Below are 25,158 nucleotides of genomic sequence, written 5' to 3' on the forward strand. Positions count from 1 at the left end.
TTGGGTGTGTCGTTCTTGCAGGCAGTTGTATAATGGTCTGGGTCTCATCTCAGGCAGCCAACTCGTCCTGGATGTGGGCGCTGAGACTAGCCAGGAATGTTACCTGGAATGATCTCTCTCCTCAGCCACTTTCCGCCGCCAGGATCCGGGAGGAGATCAAGCGGTCGGCTACAGTGGAAACCCCTTTGCGAGTAGCGAGGAGGCGGCTGCCTGCCGCTCGTTCCCTTACCGAGTGATCAGAAATGCTATGTAGCTCAGCAGAAAACGGGTAGGCTGGAACAAAGTTTTGGTTTGCTCTCACACACTTCCATGGCCCAGGTGTGCTGCTCTACCAGCAAGTATACTGAGGACCTTTGCCACACGGGCGGGGTCTGTTGTGTACGAGTGAGGCTGTTGTCCAAACACTACGGAGCACTGATATAAAAAAAAGTCTGAATTCTCCAAAGTCCGCCTCGTACCTCTGCAGGTGAGGTATGCTGGGCTGTCTGGTAGGAACACTCGATGGTGAGGCAAGAGGAGCAAGAAGTTTCAGCTGCAGCTTTGACTTGACTCTTGACATGTTGCCAGGTTTGACAAAATGTGTTCACCATGGCTTAAATGCTGGCCATGAACCCTGAGAAACAGCCAAACAGGGTTCTTGTCTGCGGGTTCAATGGATGACTCAGCGATGTTGTCACAATACTGTTTACCACAGTTGAGAAGAAACCAAGAATGGGATGGACGGTGAGTAAAATAGTTTTTTTACTAAGGTATTGTATTCACAAAAACATTCCTCACAGGAGGGACAAAACAACAATCTGCACCGTGGAAAACATTTAAACTATTATGTCCAAAAATAAACTAGACTTGGGTCGGAGTTGCAAGACATGCTCACTACAAAAAAAACACCAAGCTGGAAGGCACTGGGAATGACCAAGGTAGCAAGTAGCAAAAAACTAGAAGCATGGGAGTTGTCAGATGTGGAGAACCAAGGACTGGAATCGCTGAATGCCATTCAGCTGCCAAATTGCTGCTTCAGTGCACATCTCACAACTCCGCCCACAAGGGAAACACAGGAAATCCAAGGGGAAGGAGAAATTTAGTAAGGATACCAGGTCAACTGCACCAGAAGAGGGAAACTAAAAATACAAACCACAAAGTGCCAGCAGGTGGTGATACGTCCCCTACAGTGTTACAATTGTTAAGATTAGATTAGATTAGATTAGATAGTACTTTATTGATTCCGTCAGGAGAGTTCCTTCAGGAAAATTACAATTTTCAGCACAATCCCATTCAAGATCAGACAAACATTACAGGGAGCCAGAACAGGATCGCTGACGGGTCTGCCGGCTTCCAGCGCCCCTTACAAAAAAGATGACATACAGGTAAACGGGGGGGGGGGGAGAAAAGAATAAAAGATTAAAATAAAATAAAATAAAAATCGGTCTTAGCCAGGGCCCTGGAGTGGGGGTGCAGACTGAGGCCAAGGGGAAAAAAAAAAAAATAACGACTCATAGCCATAGTACACATCCCTCTTACATGTGTGTAAGAGGGAAACATCAAACATCAAAGAACACAGAGGACATTAAAGACATTAAATCAGCAGATACAACCAGACACTTCTACATACAGCTATGAATAAAAAGTAAAATAAACATATACACTGTGGTGGCCTCTGCGGTGTTCCACGCCATCGTCCGCTGGGGAGGAGGGAGCATGGCCAGAGACAGAAGCAGACCCAACAAAGCAACCAAGACAGCCGACTCCACTCTTGGCCAATGTCCAGTCCGCATGGATGAGCGAGGATACATCCAAGGTGACTGAGGTGTCCGACACCTGCTCACCCAGTCGAGACACCGCAAAGCCTCTCCGTCCCAGCGCTCAGTGCTAGCTCCGCAGCCCTGTCTCCTCATCCGCATCTCCTCCAGTCCCTCCAAACAGACTCCGGTGTAGCAGAGACCCAGCAGCTGGTCTCCATGGCCAAAAGGCTCCCGGGAGGCAGATCCAAAAGTCCACAAAAAAAGCACCACAGAGGTCACGAAAGTGCCACCCCTTCTTGATCTTTGGTAAGAGAAAGAAAAGTATGCTCCAACAGACCCACAAAATAGTCAGCAATGATATTTATGTGCTCGTATCCTTGTGAGAACTCTTCAGCAGCCTGAAAAAGGAACATTTTGAAAAGAGTGAAATTGTGAGTTAATAAAACCTAAACATGATGTATTAAACAGTCTTGAATAGAAGATCATTACAAAAAAAAATACTTTATCTTTCAGAGGAACATCAAGTCCTGGGGCTTTTAAATGAAGTGTCGGGTAGCTGGCTGGATGTTGCTGGAGAGATCTTTTTTAAGGTGACTGACTGAATGTCCGGGTTGGGGAAGGATTTGAATATTTTTAAAGCCAACTACAGATTTTGACATGAGGGTGTGAGGTACTTGCAAGCTGCAATGATCATCAAGACAGGCCTGCAGAGGTAGAGTAACCATGGACACCAGGAGTCAGGTGGGACAAAGACAACCCAACCCTCCGTTGGAACGGTTTATCAGTCCTTGGGACGTAGGAGAAGATAGACATTTTGCAAGGAGCCAGAGGTGGCAGGATGTCTCCGTTTCCCTGCTTGTGGCCATAAGGTAATTGTATTGCTTTGCTTCAAACAACCACACTGTAAAATAAATCGAAGATGGTTAATCCGAAAATTGATATTGACTTGGTGAGCTTGATGAACACGCGTAGGAAAAAAAACTTCTCCCTTTAATTTGGTGACCCGTCAAGTGATCTCTAAAAGCTGCAGCTCGACAATTTCACACCAGTTAGGGTTAAAAGCCTACTGAAACCCACTACTACCGACCACGCAGTCTGATAGCGTCTAAGTCTCATATTTTGAAGGTTGTGTGTACGACCCTCACGCGAGGCATTTATTTTGAAAATAACAAAGGTTCATCAACCTTTAATCAAGAAGCATTATCCAATGGCAATGAAGGAACTTCATTGCAGAATTTGTGAAAAATGCAGAAGATTAGACCTTCCTGTCTAAGAAAATGGGCAAAGCTTGTCTTTCTCAACTTCTAACACCTACCATTGTCAGATTTCATCATTGTGCATTGTTTCTGATGAAGATAAATATATCAAAAACAGTCTGAACTGATTTCGACAAGACTCTAGAGACAAACCCTGTTGGCGCAGCAGGCAGCGCGCCAGTCTCATAATCTGAAGGTCGTGATTTCGACCCTCACACTAGGCAATTGTTTTGAAAATAACACAGCTTCGTCAATCCCTCATCAAGATACAACATTTCGTGCCAATGAGGGAAAATTATTGAAAAGATTATGAACAATGCTGTCGATCAGACTGGCTTGCCTAAGAAAATGAAAAATGCGAATCTATCTCAACTTGTGACAAGTACTAATGACCAGGATCATCATTATTTAGCGTATTCGAAGAAATTCAAACCAAAAACTCTGTGAACTGATTTTAAAAAAACATTTTAGCACAAGCCCCGTTGGCCCAGCAGGCATCGTGTCAGTCTCATAATCTGAAGGTCGTGAGTTCGAACCTCGCACGAGGCACTTGTTTTGAAAATAACACAGGTTCATCAACCTTTCATCAAGAAGCAACATCCAAAGGCGATGAATGAACTTCATTCCAGATTTTGTGAACAAGGCTGAAGAATGGACTTTCATGTCTAAGAAAATGGGCAAGGCTTGTCTTTCTCAACTTCTAACACCTATCGTTGTCAAAAATCATCATTATGTATCCTCTCTGATAAAGATAAATATACAAAAAACAGTCTGAGCTGACTCCTAACAGTCCCCAGAAACAAGCCCCGTTGGCGCAGCAGGCAGCGCGTCAGTCTCATAATCTGAAGGTCGTGAGTTCAATCCTCACACGAGGCACTTCTTTTGAAAATAACACAGGTTCGTCAATCTCTCATCAAGATGCACCATCTCATGCCAATGAGGGAACTTGATAGAAAATATTATGAATAATGCTGACGATCACACTGCCTTGTTCAACAAAATGGAAAATGCTTATATTTCTCAACCTGTAACAAGTACTATTGTCCAGAATCATCATTTTTTTGCGTATTCGAAGAACTGTATCCAAAAAACTGTCTGAACTGTTTTTAAAAAACTGGTTGAGAACAAGCTCCGTTGGCGCAGCAGGCAGAGCATCAGTCTCATAATGTGAAGGTTGTGAGTTCAATCCTCACATGAGGCACTTGTATTGAAAATAACACAGGTTCATCAACCCTTAATCAAGAAGCAACATCCATTGGCAAGGTAGGAACTTCATTGCAGAGATTGTGAACAATGCTGAAGATTAGACTTTCCTGTTTAAGAAAATGGGCAAGGCTCGTCTTTATCAACTTCTAACACCTACCATTTTCAAAAATCAGCATTGCGTATTGTTTCTGATGAAGATAAATCTACCAAAAACAGTCTAAACTGATTTCTAAAAGTCTCTAGAGACAAGCACTGTTGACGCAGCAGGCAGCGTGTCAGTCTCATAATCTGAAGGTTGTGAGTACGACCCTCACACGAGGCATTTGTTTTGAAAATAACACAGGTCCATCAAACTTTCATCGAAAAGCAACATCCAATGGCGATGAATGAATTTAATTGCAAAGATTGTGAACAATATTGAAGATTATACTTTGCTGTCTAAGTAAATGGGCAACGCTCGTCTTTCTCAACTTCTAACTGCTACCGTTGTCAAAAGTCATCATTGTGCATCGTTTCTGATGAAGATGGAATGAAAATGGAAATGATTTATTGTCAATTCTTAACATGCACAAGACACATAAGAACTGAAAAGTACATTTTCGGCACAGTCCCACTTAGAGCAGACATACGTTACAGGGAGACAAGACGGTACCGCCAACGGATCAGCCGTTTTTACGGCACTCCTTAAAAAAGGTGAGAAAAAGGTGATATTGGGAAAGGGGGGAAGAGTAAAAAAAATATCAGTCAAAGGCTGGACCCAAGGGAAAAAACCTAATTTGCAATGCACACATAAACACATTACATTAATCACGACAACTCGCACAGAAGGAAGGGGGGAGTTGGAGCCCTGGAAGAATCTAAGGGGAAAAACAAGCAGTGGTGAAGGCATGGGGTGGGGGAGGGCAGGTGTGTGTGTGTGTGTGCCCAATTGTCTTGGGTGTGATGGTGTAATGTTTTTGTAGACTGAGGCTGTTCTGAAAAAGTTCGACTCCAGGTGTCGTTGAGAAGGTAGGGAGGCCAAAGCGTCCATCATTGAGGTGTCCTTGGGGGTGTTTTCAGAACAGTCTGGTCCTCAAGGCCATTCAAGGGAGTAAAATCGTAGATTAAGATGTTTGTTTTTTGCGGACAGACAAAACAACGGCTTTTCTGTCCTTAGTCCATGCTGGCGCTCTCAAATTCAATTCAATCTTCCTTTTCAGCAAACTTCTCCATGATGTGATTCATCTTGCGATGTAGGTCAGAAATCGCCACAGTCTCTGTTCCCACTGCCCTGACTAAACCTTCCTTTGCGACGAACAGCCTTTGGGCTCTTTGGGTGGCTGCCATCATCTTACGAATTTTACGATACACGAGAGCAATGCCCAACCTAATCAGCAGGTGCCCTGCGATCAGGGTTCCAAATAGGTAGATGTCTTCCACGTCCTCGATGAAAACGACTAAGAGGCACATGATTTGCCATTTATCAAAGGAGTCTATTACGTACCCCGCAGCAATGGTTCCATCAGGGCAGCCAGGCTCCCCCAAACCGCTTTTCCTCGTCAAAAAGACTTTGTCAATTGCATTTAGCGTCCAGCTGATCATATTCATGTCTGATGTTTTAGATTTGAGGACAGCGCAAAGAAAGAGGCTTCAAAAAAGTTCAAACAAGACAAGAACCAAAAGAGCAAGCTGGGAAAGGAGGGAGCGAAGAAAAATGCGACCGCCCTCACCAGAGGCAAGACAGATAGATATACCAAAATCAATCCGAACTGATTACTAAAAGACAGGTAAAGAAAAGTCCCGTTGGCACAGCAGGCAGGGCGATAATCTGAAGGCCGTGGGTTCAATCCTCACACGAAGCAGTTGTTTTTAAAATAACACAGGTTAGTCAATCACTCATCAAGGTGCACCATTTAGTGCCAATAAAGGAACTTGATAAAAAAATTATGAACAATACTGACGATCGGACTGGCTTGCCTAACAAAATGGAAAATGCTTATCTTTCCCAACTTGTAACAAGTACTATTGTCCAGACTGTTCGTTATTTAGCGTATTCGAAGAAATGTATACGAAAAACTGTCTGTAATTATTTTAAAAAACGGGTGGGGAACAAGCCCGTTGCCGCAGCAGGCAGTGTGTCAGTCTCATAATCTGAAGGTAGTGAGTTCATTCCTCACACGAGGCATTTCTTTTGAAAATAACACAGGTTTGTCAATCTCTCATCAAGAAGCACCATCTCGTGCCAATGAGGGAACTTGATAGAAAAGATTATGAATACTGACGATCAGACTGGCTTGCCAAAATGTAAAATGCTTATCTTTCTCAACTTGTAACAAGAACTATTGTCCAGAATCATCATTATTTTACATATTGGAAGAAATGTATGCAAAAAACTGTCTGAATTGATTTTGAAAAACAAGATGAGACCAACCCCTGTTGGCGCAGCAGGCAGCGTGTCAGTCTCATAATCTGAAGGTCGTGAGTTCAATCCTCACACGAGGCATTTCTTTTGAAAATAACACAGGTTCATCAATCTCTCATCAAGAAGCACCATCTCGTGCCAAAGAAATAACTTGACAGCAAAGATTATAAACAATGTTGACAATCACACTGGCTTGCCAAACACAATGGAAAATGCGGATCTATCTCAACCTGTAACAAGTACTATTGTCCAGAATCTTCATTATTTAGCGTATTGGAAGAGATGTATACAAAAAATTGTCTGAATTGATTTAAAAAAAAAAAATGGTTGAGAACAAGCCCCGTTGGCGCAGCCGGCAGCGCGTCAGTCTCATAATCTGAAGGTCGTGAGTTCAATCCTCACACGAGGCATTTATTTTGAAGATAACAAAAATTCGTCACTCTTTCATCAAGATGCACCATCTTGTGCCAATTAGAGAACTTAATAGAAAAGATTATGAACAATAATGACGATCAGACTGGCTTGCCTAACAAAATGGAAAATGCTTGTCTTTCTCAACTTGTAACAAGTACTATTGTCGAGAATTATCATTATTTCACATATTGGAAGAAATGTATACAAAAAAACTGTCTGAATTGATTTTAAAAAACAACCTGAGTAGAAGCCCCGTTGGCGCAGCAGGCAGTGCTTCAGTGTCATAATCTGAAGGTCCTGAGGTCAATCCTCACATGAGGCATTTTTTAAGATATTAACACAGGTTTGTCAATCTCTCATCAAGAAGTGCCAATGAGAGAACTTGATAGAAAAGATTATGAACAATACTGACGATCAGACTGGCTTGCTTAACAAAATGGAAAATGCTTAACTTTCTCAACTTGTAACAAGTACTGTTGTCCAGTATCATCATTATTTTACGTATTGGAAGAAATGTATAAAAGAAACTGTCTGAATTGATTCTAAAAACAGTTGGAGATGAATCCCGGTTGAAGCAGCAGGCAGCGCGTCAGTGTCATATTCTGAAGGTCGTAAATTCAACCCTCACATGAGGCATACATTTTGATAATAACATAGGTCCGTCAACCCTCCTCAAGAAGTGCCAATGATTGAACTTGATAGAAAAGATTATGAACAATGTACTATTGTCCAGAATCATCATTATTTTACATATCAGAAAAAATGTATATAAAAAACTTACTGAATTGATTTTAAAAAACTAATTGAATACAAGCCCCGTTGGCGCAGCAGGCAGCGCGTCAGTCTCATAACCTGAAGGTCGTGAGTTCAATCCTCACACAAGGCATTTGTTTTGAAAAAAACACAAGTTCATCAATCTCTCATCAAGAAGTGCTTATGAGTGAACAATGTTGACGATCAGACTAACTTGTCCAACAAAATGGAAAATGCTTATCTTTCTCAACTTGTAACAAGTTCTATTGTCCAGAATCCTCATTATTTTACATATTGGAAGAAATCCATACAAAATTCTGTCTGAATTTATTTTTAAAAACAGCTTGAGAACAAGCCCCGTTGGCGCAGCAGGCAGTGCGTCAATCTCATAATCTGAAGGTCGTGAGTTCAATCCTCACACGAGGCATTTGTTTAGAAAATAACACAAATTCGTCAATCTCTCATCAACAAGCACCATCTCGTGCCAATGTGGGAACTTGATAGCTGATATTATGAACAATGCTGACGATCAGACTGTCTTGCCTAACAAAATGGAAAATGCTTATTTTTCTCAACCTGTAACAAGTACTATTGTCCAGAATCTTAATTATTTAGCGTATTTGAAGGAATGTATCCAAAAAATGTCTACATTGGTTTTAAAAAAAAGATTGAAAGGAAGCCCCGTTGGCGCAGCAGGCAGCGTGTCAGTCTCGTAATCTGAAGGTCGTGAGTTCAATCCTCACACGAAGCATTTGTTTTGAAAATGACACAGGTTCGTCGATCACTCATCAAGAAGTGCCAATGAGTGAACTTGATAGAAAAGATTATGAACAATGGTGACCATCAAATTGGCTTGCCTAACAAAAGGGAAAATCCTTATCTTTCTCAACTTTTAACAAGTACTATTGTCCAGAATCATCATTATTATACATATTGGAAGAAAAGTATACAAAAAAACTGTCTGAATTGATTAAAAAAAACAGGTTGAGTACAAGCCTCGTTGGCGCAGCCGGCAGCGCGTCAGTCTCATAATCTGAAGGTCGTGAGTTCAACCCTCACACGAGGCAATTGTTTTGAAAATAACACAACTTCGTCAAACTCTCATGAAGAAACACCATCTTGTGCCAATGAGGGAACTTGATAGAAAAGATTATGAACAATGCTGACGATCAGACTGGCTTGCCTAACAAAATGGAAAATGATTATCTTTTTCAACCTATATCAAGTACTATTGTCCTAAATCTTCATTATTTAGCGTATTCGGAAAAATTTATACAAACAACTTTCTGAATTGATTTTAGAAATCAAGTTGAGAACCAACCCCGTTGGCACAGCAGGCAGCGCGTCAGTCTCATAATCCGAAGGATGTGAGTTCAATCCTCACGTGAGGCATTTGTTTTGAAAATAATACAAGTTTGTCAATCTCTCATCAAGAAGCACCATCTTGTGCCAATGAGGGAACTTGATAGAAAAGATTATGAACAATGCTGACGATCAGACTGGCTTGCCTAACAAAATGGAAAATGATTATCTTTTTCAACTTGTAAAAAGTACTATTGTCCAGAGTCATCATTATTTAGCGTATTCGAAGAAATGTGTACAAAAAACTGTCGAAATTTATTTTAAAAAGTGTTTGAGAACAAGCCCGTTGGCGCAGCAGGTGGTCTGTCAGTCTCATAATCTGAAGATCGTGAGTTCAACATTCACACAAGGCCTTTGTTTTGAAAAAAAGACAGGTTCATCAACCTTTCATAAAGAAATAACATCCAGTGGCAATAAAGAAACTTCTTTGCAGAGATTAAGAACAATATTGAGGATTAGACTTTCCTGTCTAAGAAAATGGGCAAAGCTCGTCTCAATTTATATACAATACAAAATCATGATTTTGTATTGTTTCCGATGAAGAAAATTCAACCAAAAAAAGTCTGAACTGATTTCTTATAGTGTGTCAACACAAGCCCTATTACTGCAGCAGGGAGTGCGTCAGTCCCATAATCTGAAGGTCGTGAGTTCAATCCTCACACGAGGCATTTGTTTAGAAAATAACACAGGTCAATCAATCTCTCATCAAGAAGCACCATCTCGTGCCAATGAAAGAACTTGACAACAAAGATTATAACCAATGTTGACGATCAGAGTGGCTTGCATAACAAAATGGAAAATGCTAATCTTTCTCAACCTGTAACAAGTACTATTTTCCAGAATCTTCATTATATAGCGTATTCGAAGAAATGTAAACAAAAAACTGTTTGAATTGGTTTTAAAAAACAGGTTGAGAGGAAACCTCGTTGCGTTGGCACAGCAGCAGCGCGTCAGTCTCATAATCTGAAGGTGTGAGTTCAATCCTCACATGAGGCATTTGTTTTGAAAATAACACAGGTTAATCAATCTCTCATCAAGAAGCACCATCTCGTGCCAATGGAAGAACTTGACAACAAAGATTATAACCAATGTTGACGATCAGACTGGCTTGCATAACGAAATGGAAAATGCTAATCTTCTCAACCAATAACAAGTACTATTTTCCAGAATCTTCATTATTTAGCGTATTTGATGAAATGTAAACAAAAAACAGTTTGAATTGGTTTTAAAAACAGGTTGAGAGCAAGCCTCGTTGGCGCAGCAGGTAGCGCGTCAGTCTCATAATCTGAAGGTCGTGAGTTCAATCCTCACACGAGGCATTTGTTTTGTAAATGACACAGTTTCGTCAAAACTCTCATCAAGAAGTGCCAATGAGTGAACTTGATGGAAAAGATTATGAACAATACTGACCATCAGACTGGCTTGACTAAGAAAATAGAAAATGCTAATCTTTCTCGACTTGTAATAAGTACTATGGTCTAGAATCATCATTATTTTACATATTGGAAGAAATGTATACAAAAAAAAACTCTCTAAATTAATTTTAAAAATAGGATGCGAACAAGCCCCGTTGGCGCAGCAGGCAGCACGTCAGTCTCATAATCTGAAGGTTGTGAGTTCAACCCTCACATGAGGCATTTATTTTGAAAATAACACAGGTTCGTAATGTCTCATCAAGAAGGTCCAATGAGTGAACTTGATAGAAAAGATTATGAACAATAATGACGGTCAGACTGGCTTGCCTAACAAAATGGAAAATGCTTATCTTTCTCAACCTATAGCAAGTACTATTTTCCAGAATCCTTATTATTTAGCGTATTCACAGAATTGTATACAAAAAACTGTCTGAATTGATTTTAAAATATATGGAGCGTCAGTCTCATAATCTGAAGGTCGTGACATCTATCCTCACAAGAGGCATTTGTTTTGAAAATAACACAGGTTCGTCAATCTTTCATCAAAATGCACCATCTTGTGCCAATGAGTGAATTTGACAGCAAAGATTATGAATAATGTTGACCATCAGACAGGCTTGCCTGACAAAATGGAAAATGCAGATCTACCTCAACCTGTAACAAGTACTATGGTCCAGAATAATCATTATTTAGTGTATTTTAAGAAATGTAAACAAAAAATGTCTGAATTGATTTAAAAAAAAAAAAAATTAGAACGAGCCCCGTTGGCGCAGCAGGCAGCGTGTCAATCTCATAATCTGAAGGTCGTGAGTTCAATCCTCACATGAGGCATTTGTTTCGAAAATAACACAGGTTCATCAATCCCTCATCAAGATGCACCATCTTGTGCCAATGAGAGAACTTATTTTACATATTAGAAGAAATGTATACAAAAAAAAACAGTCTGAATTGATTTAAAAAAACACTTGTAGAACAAACTCCGTTTTTGCAGCAGGCAGCACGTCAATCACATAATCTGAAGGTCATGAGTTCAATCCTCACACGAGGCATATGTTTCGATAATAACACAGCTTCGTCGATCTCTCATCAGGAAGTGCCAATGAGTCAACTCGATAGAAAAGATTATGAACAATGCTGACGATCAGACTGGCTTGCCTAACAAAATGGAAAATGCTTATCTTTCTCAACCTATAACAAGTACTATTCTCCAGAATCTTCATTATTTAGCGTATTCGAAGAAATGTATTCCAAAAACTGTCTACATAGATTTAAAAAAACTGGTCGTTAACAATCCCCGTTGGCGCAGCAATCAGCGCGGCAGTCTCATAATCTGAAGATTGTTATTTCAATCCCCACATGAGGCATTTGTTTTGAAAATAACATAGGTTCGTCAACCCTCATCAAGAAGTGCCAATGATTGAACTTGAAAGAAAAAGTTTATGAATAGGGCGAGAACAAGCCCTGTTGGCATAGCAGGCAGTGTGTCAGTCTCATAATCTAAAAGTCGTGACGTCAACCCACACACGAGGCAATTGTTTTGAAATTAACACAAATTCATCAATCTCTCATCAAGGAGCACCATATATTGCCAATGAGTGAACTTGATAGAAAAGATTATGAACAATACTGACCATCAGACTGGCTTGACTAACAAAATGGAAAATGCTTATCTTTCTCAACTTGTAACAAGTACTATTGTCCAGAATCATACTTATTTTACATATTGGAATAAATGTATACAAAAAAAACTGTCTGAATTGATTTTAAAAAACAACCAGAGCACAAGCCCTGTTTGCGCAACAGGCAGCGCCTCAGTCTCTTAATCTGAAGGTTGTGAGTTCAATCCTCACACGAGGCATTTGTTTTGAAAATGACACAGGTTCGTCAATCCCTCATCAAGAAGTGCCAATGAGTGAACTTGATAGAAAAGATTATGAACAATATTGACCATCAGACTGGCTTGCCTAACAAAATGGAAAATGCTTATCTTTCTCAACTTGTAACAAGTACTATTGTCCAGTATCATCATTATTTTACATATTCAAAGAAATGTATACAAAAAAAACTGTCTGATTTGATTCTAAAGACAGTTGGAGTTTAATCCCGGTTGGCGCACCAGGCATCGGGTCAGTCTCTCTCTCTAATGGTCTTGATTTCAATCCTCATACCAGGCATTTGTTTTGAAAATAACAAAGGTTCGTCAACCCTCATCAAGAAGTGCCAATGATTGAACTTGATAGAAAAGATTATGAACAATGTACTATTGTCCAGAATCATCATTATTTTACATATCAGAAAAAATGTATACAAAAAACTTTCTGAATTGATTTTAAAAAACAAACTGAATACAAGCCCCGTTGGCGCAGCAGGCAGCGCGTCAGTCTCATAATCTGAAGGTCGTGAGTTCAATCCTCACACGAGGCAATTGTTTTAAAAAAAACAGAAGTTCCTCAATCTCTCATCAAGATGCACGATCTCGTGCCAATGAGAGAACTTGATAGAAAAGATTATGAATAACGTTGACGATCAGACTGGCTTGCCTAACAAAATGAAAATGCTTATCTTTCTCAACCTATAACAAGTACTATTTTCCAGAATCTTCATTATTTAGCATATTCGAAGAAATGTAAACAAAAAACTGTTTGAATCGATTTTTAAAAACAATTTGAATACAAGCCCTGTTGGCGCAGCAGCAGCGCGTCAGTCTCATAATCTGAAGTCGTGAGTTCAAACCTCACACGAGGCATTAGTTTTGGAAAAAAACACAGTTTCGTCAAAACTCTCATCAAGAAGCACCATCTCGTGCCAATGAGTGAACTTGATAGCAAAGATTATGAACATTGCTGACGATCAGACTGGCTTGCCTAACAAAATGGAAAATCCTTATCTTCTCAACTTGTAACAAGTACTGTTGTCCAGAATCATCATTATTTTACATATCGGAAGAAAAGTTATAGTAAAAACTTCTCAATTGATTTTAAAAAGTAGATAGAGAACAAACTCGCAGCAGGCAGTGTGTCAGTCTCATAACCTGAAGGTTGTGAGTTCAATCCTCAATCGAGGCTTTTGTTTTTAAAAAAAAAAAAAAAAATCATCAATCTCTCATCAAGAAGCACCGTCTCGTGCCAATGAGTGAACTTGATAGAAAAGATTATGAACAATGCTGACGATCACACTGGCTTGCCTAACAAAATGGAAAATGCTTATCTTTCTCCACCTATAACAAGTAATATTGTCCAGAATCTTAATTTTTTAGGGTATTCGAAGAAAGGTATACAAAAAACTGTCTGAATTGATTTCAAAAGACAAGTTAAAAGCAACCCCCGTTGGCGCAGCAGGTAGCGCGTCAGTCTCATAATCTGAAGGTCGTGAGTTCAATCCTCACACGAGGCATTCGCTCTGAAAATAACATAGGTTCATCACTCTCTCATCAAGAAGCACCAACCCGTGCCAATGAGTGAACTTGATAGAAAAGATTATGAACAATGTTGACGATCAGACTGGCTTGCCTAACAAAATGGAAAATGCTTATCTTTCTCAACTTGTAACAAGAACTATTGTCCAGAATCATCATTATTTTACATATTGGAAGAAATGTATGCAAAAAACTGTCTGAATTGATTTTGAAAAACAAGATGAGACCAACCCCCGTTGGCGCAGCAGGCAGCGTGTCAGTCTCATAATCTGAAGGTCGTGAGTTCAATCCTCACACGAGGCATTTGTTTTGAAAATAACAAAAATTCGTCACTCTTTCATCAAGATGCACCATCTTGTGCCAATTAGAGAACTTAATAGAAAAGATTATGAACAATAATGACGATCAGACTGGCTTGCCTAACAAAATGGAAAATGCTTGTCTTTCTCAACTTGTAACAAGTACTATTGTCGAGAATTATCATTATTTCACATATTGGAAGAAATGTATACAAAAAAACTGTCTGAATTGATTTTAAAAAACAACCTGAGTAGAAGCCCCGTTGGCGCAGCAGGCAGTGCTTCTGTGTCATAATCTGAAGGTCCTGAGGTCAATCCTCACATGAGGCATTTTTTAAGATATTAACACAGGTTTGTCAATGTCTCATCAAGAAGTGCCAATGAGTCAACTCAATAGAAAACATTATGAACAATGCTGACGATCAGACTGGCTCGCCTAACAATATGGAAAATGCTTATCTTTCTCAACCTATAACAAGTACTATTCTCCAGAATCTTCATTATTTAGCGTATTCGAAGAAATGTATTCCAAAAACTGTCTACATAGATTTAAAAAAACTGGTCGTTAACAATCCCCGTTGGCGCAGCAATCAGCGCGGCAGTCTCATAATCTGAAGATTGTTATTTCAATCCCCACATGAGGCATTTGTTTTGAAAATAACATAGGTTCGTCAACCCTCATCAAGAAGTCCCAATGATTGAACTTGAAAGAAAAGTTTATGAATAGGGCGAGAACAAGCCCTGTTGGCATAGCAGGCAGTGTGTCAGTCTCATAATCTAAAAGTCGTGACGTCAACCCACACACGAGGCAATTGTTTTGAAATTAACACAAATTCATCAATCTCTCATCAAGGAGCACCATATATTGCCAATGAGTGAACTTGATAGAAAAGATTATGAACAATACTGACCATCAGACTGGCTTGACTAACAAAATGGAAAATGCTTATCTTTTTCAACTTGTAACAAGTACTATTGTCCAGAATCATACTTATTTTACATATTGGAATAAATGTATACAAAAAAAACTGTCTGAATTGATTTTAAAAAACAACCAGAGCACAAGCCCTGTTTGCGCAATAGGCAGCGCCTCAGTCTCTTAATCTGAAGGTTGTGAGTTCAATCCTCACACGAGGCATTTGTTTTGAAAATGACACAGGTTCATCAATCCCTCATCAAGAAGTGCCAATGAGTGAACTTGATAGAAAAGATTATGAACAATATTGACCATCAGACTGGCTTGCCTAACAAAATGGAAAATGCTTATCTTTCTCAACTTGTAACAAGTACTATTGTCCAGTATCATCATTATTTTACATATTCAAAGAAATGTATACAAAAAAAAACTGTCTGATTTGATTCTAAAGACAGTTGGAGTTTAATCCCGGTTGGCGCACCAGGCATCGGGTCAGTCTCTCTCTCTAATGGTCTTGATTTCAATCCTCATACCAGGCATTTGTTTTGAAAATAACAAAGGTTCGTCAACCCTCATCAAGAAGTGCCAATGATTGAACTTGATAGAAAAGATTATGAACAATGTACTATTGTCCAGAATCATCATTATTTTACATATCAGAAAAAATGTATACAAAAAACTTTCTGAATTGATTTTAAAAAACAAACTGAATACAAGCCCCGTTGGCGCAGCAGGCAGCGCGTCAGTCTCATAATCTGAAGGTCGTGAGTTCAATCCTCACACGAGGCAATTGTTTTAAAAAAAACAGAAGTTCCTCATTCTCTCATCAAGATGCACGATCTCGTGCCAATGAGAGAACTTGATAGAAAAGATTATGAATAACGTTGACAATCAGACTGGCTTGCCTAACAAAAAGAAAATGCTTATCTTTCTCAACCTATAACAAGTACTATTTTCCAGAATCTTCATTATTTAGCATATTCGAAGAAATGTAAACAAAAAACTGTTTGAATCGATTTTTAAAAACAATTTGAATACAAGCCCCGTTGGCGCAGCAGGCAGCGCGTCAGTCTCATAATCTGAAGGTCGTGAGTTCAAACCTCACACGAGGCATTAGTTTTGGAAAAAAACACAGTTTCGTCAAAACTCTCATCAAGAAGCACCATCTCGTGCCAATGAGTGAACTTGATAGCAAAGATTATGAACATTGCTGACGATCAGACTGGCTTGCCTAACAAAATGGAAAATGCTTATCGTTCTCATGTTGTAACAAGTACTGTTGTCCAGAATCATCAATATTTAGCGTATTCGAAGAAATATATACAACATTTTTTTTTTTTTTAAAAAGGTGAAGAACAAGCCCCGTTGGCGCAGCAGGCAGCGCGTCAGTCTCATAATCTGAAGGTCGTGAGTTCAACCCTCACACGAGGCATTTGTTTTGAAAATAACACAGGTTCATCAATCTCTCATCAAGAAGTGCCAAAGAGTGAACTTGATAGAAAAGACTATGAACAATGCTGACCCTCAGACTGGCTTGCCTAAAAAAATGGAAAATCCTTATCTTTCTCAACTTGTAACAAGTACTATTGTCCAGAATCATCATTATTTTACATATTGAAAGAATTATATACACAAAAATTGTCTGAATTGATTTTAAAAAACAGGTTGAGAAGAATCCCCGTTGGCGCAGCAGGCAGTGCGTCAGTCTCATAATCTGAAGGTAGTGAGTTCAACCCTCACACGAGGCATTTGTTTTGAAAATAACACAAGTTCGTCAATTTCTCATCAAGAAGTTTCAATGAGAGAACTTCATAGAAAACATTATGAACAATACTAACCATCAGACTGGCTTGCCTAACTAAATGGAAAATGCTTATCTTTCTCAACTTATAACAAGTACTGTTTTCCAGAATCTTCATTATTTAGCGTATTCGAAGAAATGTAAAAATAAACCTGTTTGAATTGATTTTTAAAAACAATTAGAGAACACACCCCGTTGGCGCATCAGGCAACGCGTCAGTCTCAATATCTAAAGGTCGTGAGTTCAATCCTCACACGAGGCATTTTCTCTGAAAATAACACAGGTTCATCACTCTCTCATTAAGATGCACCATCTCGTGCCAATGAGAGAAATTGATGGCAAAGATGATGAACAATACTGACGATCAGACTGGCTTGCCTAACAAAATGGAAAATCCTTATCTTTCTCAACTTGTAACAAGTACTGTTGTCCAGAATCATCATTATTTTACATATCGGAAGAAAAGTATAGTAAAAACTTTCTCAATTGATTTTAAAAAGTAGATAGAGAACAAACTCGCAGCAGGCAGTGTGTCAGTCTCATAACCTGAAGGTTGTGAGTTCAATCCTCAATCGAGGCTTTTGTTTTTAAAAAAAAAAAAAAAAAATCATCAATCTCTCATCAAGAAGCACCGTCTCGTGCCAATGAGTGAACTTGATAGAAAAGATTATGAACAATGCTGACGATCACACTGGCTTGCCTAACAAAATGGAAAATGCTTATCTTTCTCCACCTATAACAAGTAATATTGTCCAGAATCTTAATTTTTTAGGGTATTCGAAGAAAGGTATACAAAAAACTGTCTGAATTGATTTCAAAAGACAAGTTAAAAGCAAGCCCCGTTGGCGCAGCAGGTAGCGCGTCAGTCTCATAATCTGAAGGTCGTGAGTTCAATCCTCACACGAGGCATTCGCTCTGAAAATAACATAGGTTCATCACTCTCTCATCAAGAAGCACCAACCCGTGCCAATGAGTGAACTTGATAGAAAAGATTATGAACAATGTTGACGATCAGACTGGCTTGCCTAACAAAATGGAAAATGCTTATCTTTCTCAACTTGTAACAAGAACTATTGTCCAGAATCATCATTATTTTACATATTGGAAGAAATGTATGCAAAAAACTGTCTGAATTGATTTTGAAAAACAAGATGAGACCAACCCCCGTTGGCGCAGCAGGCAGCGTGTCAGTCTCATAATCTGAAGGTCGTGAGTTCAATCCTCACACGAGGCATTTGTTTTGAAAATAACAAAAATTCGTCACTCTTTCATCAAGATGCACCATCTTGTGCCAATTAGAGAACTTAATAGAAAAGATTATAAACAATGTTGACTATCAGACTGGCTTGCCAGACACAATGGAAAATGCGGCTCTATCTCAACCTGTAACAAGTACTATTGTCCAGAATCTTCATTATTTAGCGTATTGGAAGAGATGTATACAAAAAATTGTCTGAATTGATTTTAGAAAAAAAAAGTTGAGAACAAGCCCTGTTGGCGCAGCAGGCAGCGCGTCAGTCTCATAATCTGAAGGTCGTGAGTTCAATCCTCACACGAGGCATTTGTTTTGAAAATAACAAAAATTCGTCACTCTTTCATCAAGATGCACCATCTTGTGCCAATTAGAGAACTTAATAGAAAAGATTATGAACAATAATGACGATCAGACTGGCTTGCCTAACAAAATGGAAAATGCTTTTCTTTCTCAACTTGTAACAAGTACTATTGTCGAGAATTATCATTATTTCACATATTGGAAGAAATGTATACAAAAAAACTGTCTGAATTGATTTTAAAAAACAACCTGAGTAGAAGCCCCGTTGGCGCAGCAGGCAGTGCTTCTGTGTCATAATCTGAAGGTCCTGAGGTCAATCCTCACATGAGGCATTTTTTAAGATATTAACACAGGTTTGTCAATGTCTCATCAAGAAGTGCCAATGAGTCAACTCAATAGAAAACATTATGAACAATGCTGACGATCAGACTGGCTCGCCTAACAATATGGAAAATGCTTATCTTTCTCAACCTATAACAAGTACTATTCTCCAGAATCTTCATTATTTAGCGTATTCGAAGAAATGTATTCCAAAAACTGTCTACATAGATTTAAAAAAACTGGTCGTTAACAATCCCCGTTGGCGCAGCAATCAGCGCGGCAGTCTCATAATCTGAAGATTGTTATTTCAATCCCCACATGAGGCATTTGTTTTGAAAATAACATAGGTTCGTCAACCCTCATCAAGAAGTGCCAATGATTGAACTTGAAAGAAAAGTTTATGAATAGGGCGAGAACAAGCCCTGTTGGCATAGCAGGCAGTGTGTCAGTCTCATAATCTAAAAGTCGTGACGTCAACCCACACACGAGGCAATTGTTTTGAAATTAACACAAATTCATCAATCTCTCATCAAGGAGCACCATATATTGCCAATGAGTGAACTTGATAGAAAAGATTATGAACAATACTGACCATCAGACTGGCTTGACTAACAAAATGGAAAATGCTTATCTTTCTCAACTTGTAACAAGTACTATTGTCCAGAATCATACTTATTTTACATATTGGAATAAATGTATACAAAAAAAACTGTCTGAATTGATTTTAAAAACAACCAGAGCACAAGCCCTGTTTGCGCAGCAGGCAGCGCCTCAGTCTCTTAATCTGAAGGTTGTGAGTTCAATCCTCACACGAGGCATTTGTTTTGAAAATGACACAGGTTCGTCAATCTCTCATCAAGAAGTGCCAATGAGTGAACTTGATAGAAAAGATTATGAACAATATTGACCATCAGACTGGCTTGCCTAACAAAATGGAAAATGCTTATCTTTCTCAACTTGTAACAAGTACTATTGTCCAGTATCATCATTATTTTACATATTCAAAGAAATGTATACAAAAAAAACTGTCTGATTTGATTCTAAAGACAGTTGGAGTTTAATCCCGGTTGGCGCACCAGGCATCGGGTCAGTCTCTCTCTCTAATGGTCTTGATTTCAATCCTCATACCAGGCATTTGTTTTGAAAATAACAAAGGTTCGTCAACCCTCATCAAGAAGTGCCAATGATTGAACTTGATAGAAAAGATTATGAACAATGTACTATTGTCCAGAATCATCATTATTTTACATATCAGAAAAAATGTATACAAAAAACTTTCTGAATTGATTTTAAAAAACAAACTGAATACAAGCCCCGTTGGCGCAGCAGGCAGCGCGTCAGTCTCATAATCTGAAGGTCGTGAGTTCAATCCTCACACGAGGCAATTGTTTTAAAAAAAACAGAAGTTCCTCAATCTCTCATCAAGATGCACGATCTCGTGCCAATGAGAGAACTTGATAGAAAAGATTATGAATAACGTTGACAATCAGACTGGCTTGCCTAACAAAATGAAAATGCTTATCTTTCTCAACCTATAACAAGTACTATTTTCCAGAATCTTCATTATTTAGCATATTCGAAGAAATGTAAACAAAAAACTGTTTGAATTGATTTTTAAAAAAAATTTGAATACAAGCCCCGTTGGCGCAGCAGGCAGCGCGTCAGTCTCATAATCTGAAGGTCGTGAGTTCAAACCTCACACGAGGCATTAGTTTTGGAAAAAAACACAGTTTCGTCAAAACTCTCATCAAGAAGCACCATCTCGTGCCAATGAGTGAACTTGATAGCAAAGATTATGAACATTGCTGACGATCAGACTGGCTTGCCTAACAAAATGGAAAATGCTTATCTTTCTCAACTTGTAACAAGTACTGTTGTCCAGAATCATCATTATTTTACATATTGGAAGAAATGTATAGTAAAAACTTTCTCAATTGATTTTAAAAAGTAGGTTGAGAACAAGCTCGTTGGCGCAGCAGGCAGTGCGCCAGTCTCATAATCTGAAGGTTGTGAGTTCAATCCTCAATAGAGGCATTTGTTTTAAAAAAAAAAAAAAAATTGTCAATCCCTCATCAAAAAGCACCATCTCGTGCCAATGAGTGACCTTGATAGAAAAGATTATGAACAATACTGACCATCAGACTGGCTTGCCTAACAAAATGGAAAATGCTTATCTTTCTCCACCTATAACAAGTAATATTGTCCAGAATCTTCATTTTTTTAGGGTATGCGAAGAAACGTATACAAAAAAACTGTCTGAATTGATTTTAAAAAACATTCTGAAAACAAGCCCCGTTGGCGCAGCAGGCAGCGCGTCAGTCTCTTAATCTGAAGGTCTTGAGTTCAAACCTCGCACGAGGAGTTCGTTTTGAAAATAACACAGTTTCCTCAAACTCTCATCAAGAAGCACCATCTCGTGCCAATGAGTGAACTTGATAGCAAAGATTATGAACATTGCTGACGATCAGACTGGCTTGCCTAACAAAATGGAAAATGCTTATCGTTCTCATGTTGTAACAATTACTTTTGTCCAGAATCATCAATATTTAGCGTATTCGAAGAAATATATACAACATTTTTTTTTTTTTTTAAAAAGGTGAAGAACAAGCCCCGTTGGCGCAGCAGGCAGCGCGTCAGTCTCATAATCTGAAGGTCGTGAGTTCAACCCTCACACGAGGCATTTGTTTTGAAAATAACACAGGTTCATCAATCTCTCATCAAGAAGTGCCAAAGAGTGAACTTGATAGAAAAGACTATGAACAATGCTGACCCTCAGACTGGCTTGCCTAAAAAAATGGAAAATCCTTATCTTTCTCAACTTGTAACAAGTACTATTGTCCAGAATCATCATTATTTTACATATTGAAAGAATTATATGCACAAAAATTGTCTGAATTGATTTTAAAAAACAGGTTGAGAAGAATCCCCGTTGGCGCAGCAGGCAGTGCGTCAGTCTCATAATCTGAAGGTAGTGAGTTCAATCCTTACAAGAGGCATTTGTTTTGAAAACAACACAGGTTCGTCAATTTCTCATCGAGAAGTGCCAATGAGTGAACTTGATAGAAAAGATTATGAACAATGCTGACGATCAGACTTGCTTGCCTAACAAAATGGAAAATGCTTATCTTTCTCAAACTATAACAAGTACTATTGTCCAGAATCTTCATTATTTAGTGTATTCAAAGAAATGTATACAAAAAACTGTCTGAACTGATTTTAGGAAACATTTTGAGAAGAAGCCCCGTTGGCGCAGCAGGCAGCGCGTCAGTCTCATTATCTGAAGGTCGTGAGTTCAATCCTCACACGAGGCATTTGTTTTGAAAATAACACAAGTTCGTCAATTTCTCATCAAGAAGTTTCAATGAGAGAACTTCATAGAAAACATTATGAACAATACTAACCATCAGACTGGCTTGCCTAACTAAATGGAAAATGCTTATCTTTCTCAACTTATAACAAGTACTGTTTTCCAGAATCTTCATTATTTAGCGTATTCGAAGAAATGTAAAAAAAAACCTGTTTGAATTGATTTTTAAAAACAATTAGAGAACACACCCCGTTGGCGCATCAGGCAACGCGTCAGTCTCAATATCTAAAGGTCGTGAGTTCAATCCTCACACGAGGCATTTGCTCTGAAAATAACACAGGTTCATCACTCTCTCATTAAGATGCACCATCTCGTGCCAATGAGAGAAATTGATGGCAAAGATGATGAACAATACTGACGATCAGACTGGCTTGCCTAACAAAATGGAAAATGCTTATCTTTCTCAACTTGTAACAAGTACTGTTGTCCAGAATCATCATTATTTTACATATCGGAAGAAAAGTATAGTAAAAACTTTCTCAATTGATTTTAAAAAGTAGATTGAGAACAAACTCGTTGGCGCAGCAGGCAGTGTGTCAGTCTCATAACCTGAAGGTTGTGAGTTCAATCCTCAATCGAGGCTTTTGTTTTTAAAAAAAAAAAAAAAAAAATCATCAATCTCTCATCAAGAAGCACCGTCTCGTGCCAATGAGTGAACTTGATAGAAAAGATTATGAACAATGCTGACGATCACACTGGCTTGCCTAACAAAATGGAAAATGCTTATCTTTCTCCACCTATAACAAGTAATATTGTCCAGAATCTTAATTTTTTAGGGTATTCGAAGAAAGGTATACAAAAAACTGTCTGAATTGATTTCAAAAGACAAGTTAAAAGCAAGCCCCGTTGGCGCAGCAGGTAGCGCGCCAGTCTCATAATCTGAAGGTCGTGAGTTCAATCCTCACATGAGGCATTCGCTCTGAAAATAACATAGGTTCATCACTCTCTCATCAAGAAGCACCATCCTGTGCCAATGAGTGAACTTGATAGAAAAGATTATGAACAATGTTGACGATCAGACTGGCTTGCCTAACAAAATGGAAAATGCTTATCTTTCTCAACTTGTAACAAGTACTATTGTCCAGTATCATCATTATTTTACATATTCAAAGAAATGTATACAAAAAAAACTGTCTGATTTGATTCTAAAGACAGTTGGAGTTTAATCCCGGTTGGCGCACCAGGCATCGGGTCAGTCTCTCTCTCTAATGGTCTTGATTTCAATCCTCATACCAGGCATTTGTTTTGAAAATAACAAAGGTTCGTCAACCCTCATCAAGAAGTGCCAATGATTGAACTTGATAGAAAAGATTATGAACAATGTACTATTGTCCAGAATCATCATTATTTTACATATCAGAAAAAATGTATACAAAAAACTTTCTGAATTGATTTTAAAAAACAAACTGAATACAAGCCCCGTTGGCGCAGCAGGCAGCGCGTCAGTCTCATAATCTGAAGGTCGTGAGTTCAATCCTCACACGAGGCAATTGTTTTAAAAAAAACAGAAGTTCCTCAATCTCTCATCAAGATGCACGATCTCGTGCCAATGAGAGAACTTGATAGAAAAGATTATGAATAACGTTGACAATCAGACTGGCTTGCCTAACAAAATGAAAATGCTTATCTTTCTCAACCTATAACAAGTACTATTTTCCAGAATCTTCATTATTTAGCATATTCGAAGAAATGTAAACAAAAAACTGTTTGAATTGATTTTTAAAAAAAATTTGAATACAAGCCCCGTTGGCGCAGCAGGCAGCGCGTCAGTCTCATAATCTGAAGGTCGTGAGTTCAAACCTCACACGAGGCATTAGTTTTGGAAAAAAACACAGTTTCGTCAAAACTCTCATCAAGAAGCACCATCTCGTGCCAATGAGTGAACTTGATAGCAAAGATTATGAACATTGCTGACGATCAGACTGGCTTGCCTAACAAAATGGAAAATGCTTATCTTTCTCAACTTGTAACAAGTACTGTTGTCCAGAATCATCATTATTTTACATATTGGAAGAAATGTATAGTAAAAACTTTCTCAATTGATTTTAAAAAGTAGGTTGAGAACAAGCTCGTTGGCGCAGCAGGCAGTGCGCCAGTCTCATAATCTGAAGGTTGTGAGTTCAATCCTCAATAGAGGCATTTGTTTTAAAAAAAAAAAAAAAATTGTCAATCCCTCATCAAAAAGCACCATCTCGTGCCAATGAGTGACCTTGATAGAAAAGATTATGAACAATACTGACCATCAGACTGGCTTGCCTAACAAAATGGAAAATGCTTATCTTTCTCCACCTATAACAAGTAATATTGTCCAGAATCTTCATTTTTTTAGGGTATGCGAAGAAACGTATACAAAAAAACTGTCTGAATTGATTTTAAAAAACATTCTGAAAACAAGCCCCGTTGGCGCAGCAGGCAGCGCGTCAGTCTCTTAATCTGAAGGTCTTGAGTTCAAACCTCGCACGAGGAGTTCGTTTTGAAAATAACACAGTTTCCTCAAACTCTCATCAAGAAGCACCATCTCGTGCCAATGAGTGAACTTGATAGCAAAGATTATGAACATTGCTGACGATCAGACTGGCTTGCCTAACAAAATGGAAAATGCTTATCGTTCTCATGTTGTAACAATTACTTTTGTCCAGAATCATCAATATTTAGCGTATTCGAAGAAATATATACAACATTTTTTTTTTTTTTTAAAAAGGTGAAGAACAAGCCCCGTTGGCGCAGCAGGCAGCGCGTCAGTCTCATAATCTGAAGGTCGTGAGTTCAACCCTCACACGAGGCATTTGTTTTGAAAATAACACAGGTTCATCAATCTCTCATCAAGAAGTGCCAAAGAGTGAACTTGATAGAAAAGACTATGAACAATGCTGACCCTCAGACTGGCTTGCCTAAAAAAATGGAAAATCCTTATCTTTCTCAACTTGTAACAAGTACT

The 25,158-nt window shown here is 38.7% G+C and overlaps 22 non-coding genes across 22 annotated transcripts; all 22 read left to right on the forward strand.

Moving 5' to 3' along the window:
• Positions 1 to 3,798: 3,798 nt before the first annotated feature.
• Positions 3,799 to 3,871, forward strand: trnam-cau (transfer RNA methionine (anticodon CAU)). The gene has a single exon. It is a non-coding gene; the product is annotated as a tRNA-Met (tRNA).
• A 3,068-nt stretch (positions 3,872 to 6,939) lies between these two features.
• On the forward strand, positions 6,940 to 7,012 carry trnam-cau (transfer RNA methionine (anticodon CAU)). The gene has a single exon. It is a non-coding gene; the product is annotated as a tRNA-Met (tRNA).
• Positions 7,013 to 8,447: 1,435 nt separating this feature from the next.
• Positions 8,448 to 8,520, forward strand: trnat-cgu (transfer RNA threonine (anticodon CGU)). Its single transcript has one exon. It is a non-coding gene; the product is annotated as a tRNA-Thr (tRNA).
• A 243-nt stretch (positions 8,521 to 8,763) lies between these two features.
• On the forward strand, positions 8,764 to 8,836 carry trnam-cau (transfer RNA methionine (anticodon CAU)). Its single transcript has one exon. It is a non-coding gene; the product is annotated as a tRNA-Met (tRNA).
• Positions 8,837 to 10,377: 1,541 nt separating this feature from the next.
• On the forward strand, positions 10,378 to 10,450 carry trnam-cau (transfer RNA methionine (anticodon CAU)). Its single transcript has one exon. It is a non-coding gene; the product is annotated as a tRNA-Met (tRNA).
• Positions 10,451 to 11,304: 854 nt separating this feature from the next.
• On the forward strand, positions 11,305 to 11,377 carry trnam-cau (transfer RNA methionine (anticodon CAU)). Its single transcript has one exon. It is a non-coding gene; the product is annotated as a tRNA-Met (tRNA).
• Positions 11,378 to 12,897: 1,520 nt separating this feature from the next.
• trnam-cau (transfer RNA methionine (anticodon CAU)) lies at positions 12,898 to 12,970 on the forward strand. Its single transcript has one exon. It is a non-coding gene; the product is annotated as a tRNA-Met (tRNA).
• Positions 12,971 to 13,221: 251 nt separating this feature from the next.
• Positions 13,222 to 13,292, forward strand: trnam-cau (transfer RNA methionine (anticodon CAU)). The gene has a single exon. It is a non-coding gene; the product is annotated as a tRNA-Met (tRNA).
• Positions 13,293 to 13,866: 574 nt separating this feature from the next.
• trnam-cau (transfer RNA methionine (anticodon CAU)) lies at positions 13,867 to 13,939 on the forward strand. The gene has a single exon. It is a non-coding gene; the product is annotated as a tRNA-Met (tRNA).
• Positions 13,940 to 15,892: 1,953 nt separating this feature from the next.
• trnam-cau (transfer RNA methionine (anticodon CAU)) lies at positions 15,893 to 15,965 on the forward strand. Its single transcript has one exon. It is a non-coding gene; the product is annotated as a tRNA-Met (tRNA).
• A 251-nt stretch (positions 15,966 to 16,216) lies between these two features.
• trnam-cau (transfer RNA methionine (anticodon CAU)) lies at positions 16,217 to 16,289 on the forward strand. Its single transcript has one exon. It is a non-coding gene; the product is annotated as a tRNA-Met (tRNA).
• Positions 16,290 to 16,535: 246 nt separating this feature from the next.
• On the forward strand, positions 16,536 to 16,608 carry trnam-cau (transfer RNA methionine (anticodon CAU)). The gene has a single exon. It is a non-coding gene; the product is annotated as a tRNA-Met (tRNA).
• A 1,205-nt stretch (positions 16,609 to 17,813) lies between these two features.
• trnam-cau (transfer RNA methionine (anticodon CAU)) lies at positions 17,814 to 17,886 on the forward strand. The gene has a single exon. It is a non-coding gene; the product is annotated as a tRNA-Met (tRNA).
• Positions 17,887 to 18,465: 579 nt separating this feature from the next.
• On the forward strand, positions 18,466 to 18,538 carry trnam-cau (transfer RNA methionine (anticodon CAU)). The gene has a single exon. It is a non-coding gene; the product is annotated as a tRNA-Met (tRNA).
• Positions 18,539 to 20,164: 1,626 nt separating this feature from the next.
• On the forward strand, positions 20,165 to 20,237 carry trnam-cau (transfer RNA methionine (anticodon CAU)). Its single transcript has one exon. It is a non-coding gene; the product is annotated as a tRNA-Met (tRNA).
• Positions 20,238 to 20,488: 251 nt separating this feature from the next.
• trnam-cau (transfer RNA methionine (anticodon CAU)) lies at positions 20,489 to 20,561 on the forward strand. The gene has a single exon. It is a non-coding gene; the product is annotated as a tRNA-Met (tRNA).
• Positions 20,562 to 21,460: 899 nt separating this feature from the next.
• trnam-cau (transfer RNA methionine (anticodon CAU)) lies at positions 21,461 to 21,533 on the forward strand. Its single transcript has one exon. It is a non-coding gene; the product is annotated as a tRNA-Met (tRNA).
• Positions 21,534 to 22,091: 558 nt separating this feature from the next.
• trnam-cau (transfer RNA methionine (anticodon CAU)) lies at positions 22,092 to 22,164 on the forward strand. The gene has a single exon. It is a non-coding gene; the product is annotated as a tRNA-Met (tRNA).
• Positions 22,165 to 23,060: 896 nt separating this feature from the next.
• Positions 23,061 to 23,133, forward strand: trnam-cau (transfer RNA methionine (anticodon CAU)). The gene has a single exon. It is a non-coding gene; the product is annotated as a tRNA-Met (tRNA).
• A 503-nt stretch (positions 23,134 to 23,636) lies between these two features.
• trnam-cau (transfer RNA methionine (anticodon CAU)) lies at positions 23,637 to 23,709 on the forward strand. Its single transcript has one exon. It is a non-coding gene; the product is annotated as a tRNA-Met (tRNA).
• Positions 23,710 to 23,960: 251 nt separating this feature from the next.
• Positions 23,961 to 24,033, forward strand: trnam-cau (transfer RNA methionine (anticodon CAU)). The gene has a single exon. It is a non-coding gene; the product is annotated as a tRNA-Met (tRNA).
• An 899-nt stretch (positions 24,034 to 24,932) lies between these two features.
• Positions 24,933 to 25,005, forward strand: trnam-cau (transfer RNA methionine (anticodon CAU)). Its single transcript has one exon. It is a non-coding gene; the product is annotated as a tRNA-Met (tRNA).
• Positions 25,006 to 25,158: the final 153 nt, after the last annotated feature.

Source organism: Nerophis ophidion, linkage group LG13 (genome assembly GCF_033978795.1).
Source record: "Nerophis ophidion isolate RoL-2023_Sa linkage group LG13, RoL_Noph_v1.0, whole genome shotgun sequence".
Classification (NCBI taxonomy): domain Eukaryota; kingdom Metazoa; phylum Chordata; class Actinopteri; order Syngnathiformes; family Syngnathidae; genus Nerophis; species Nerophis ophidion.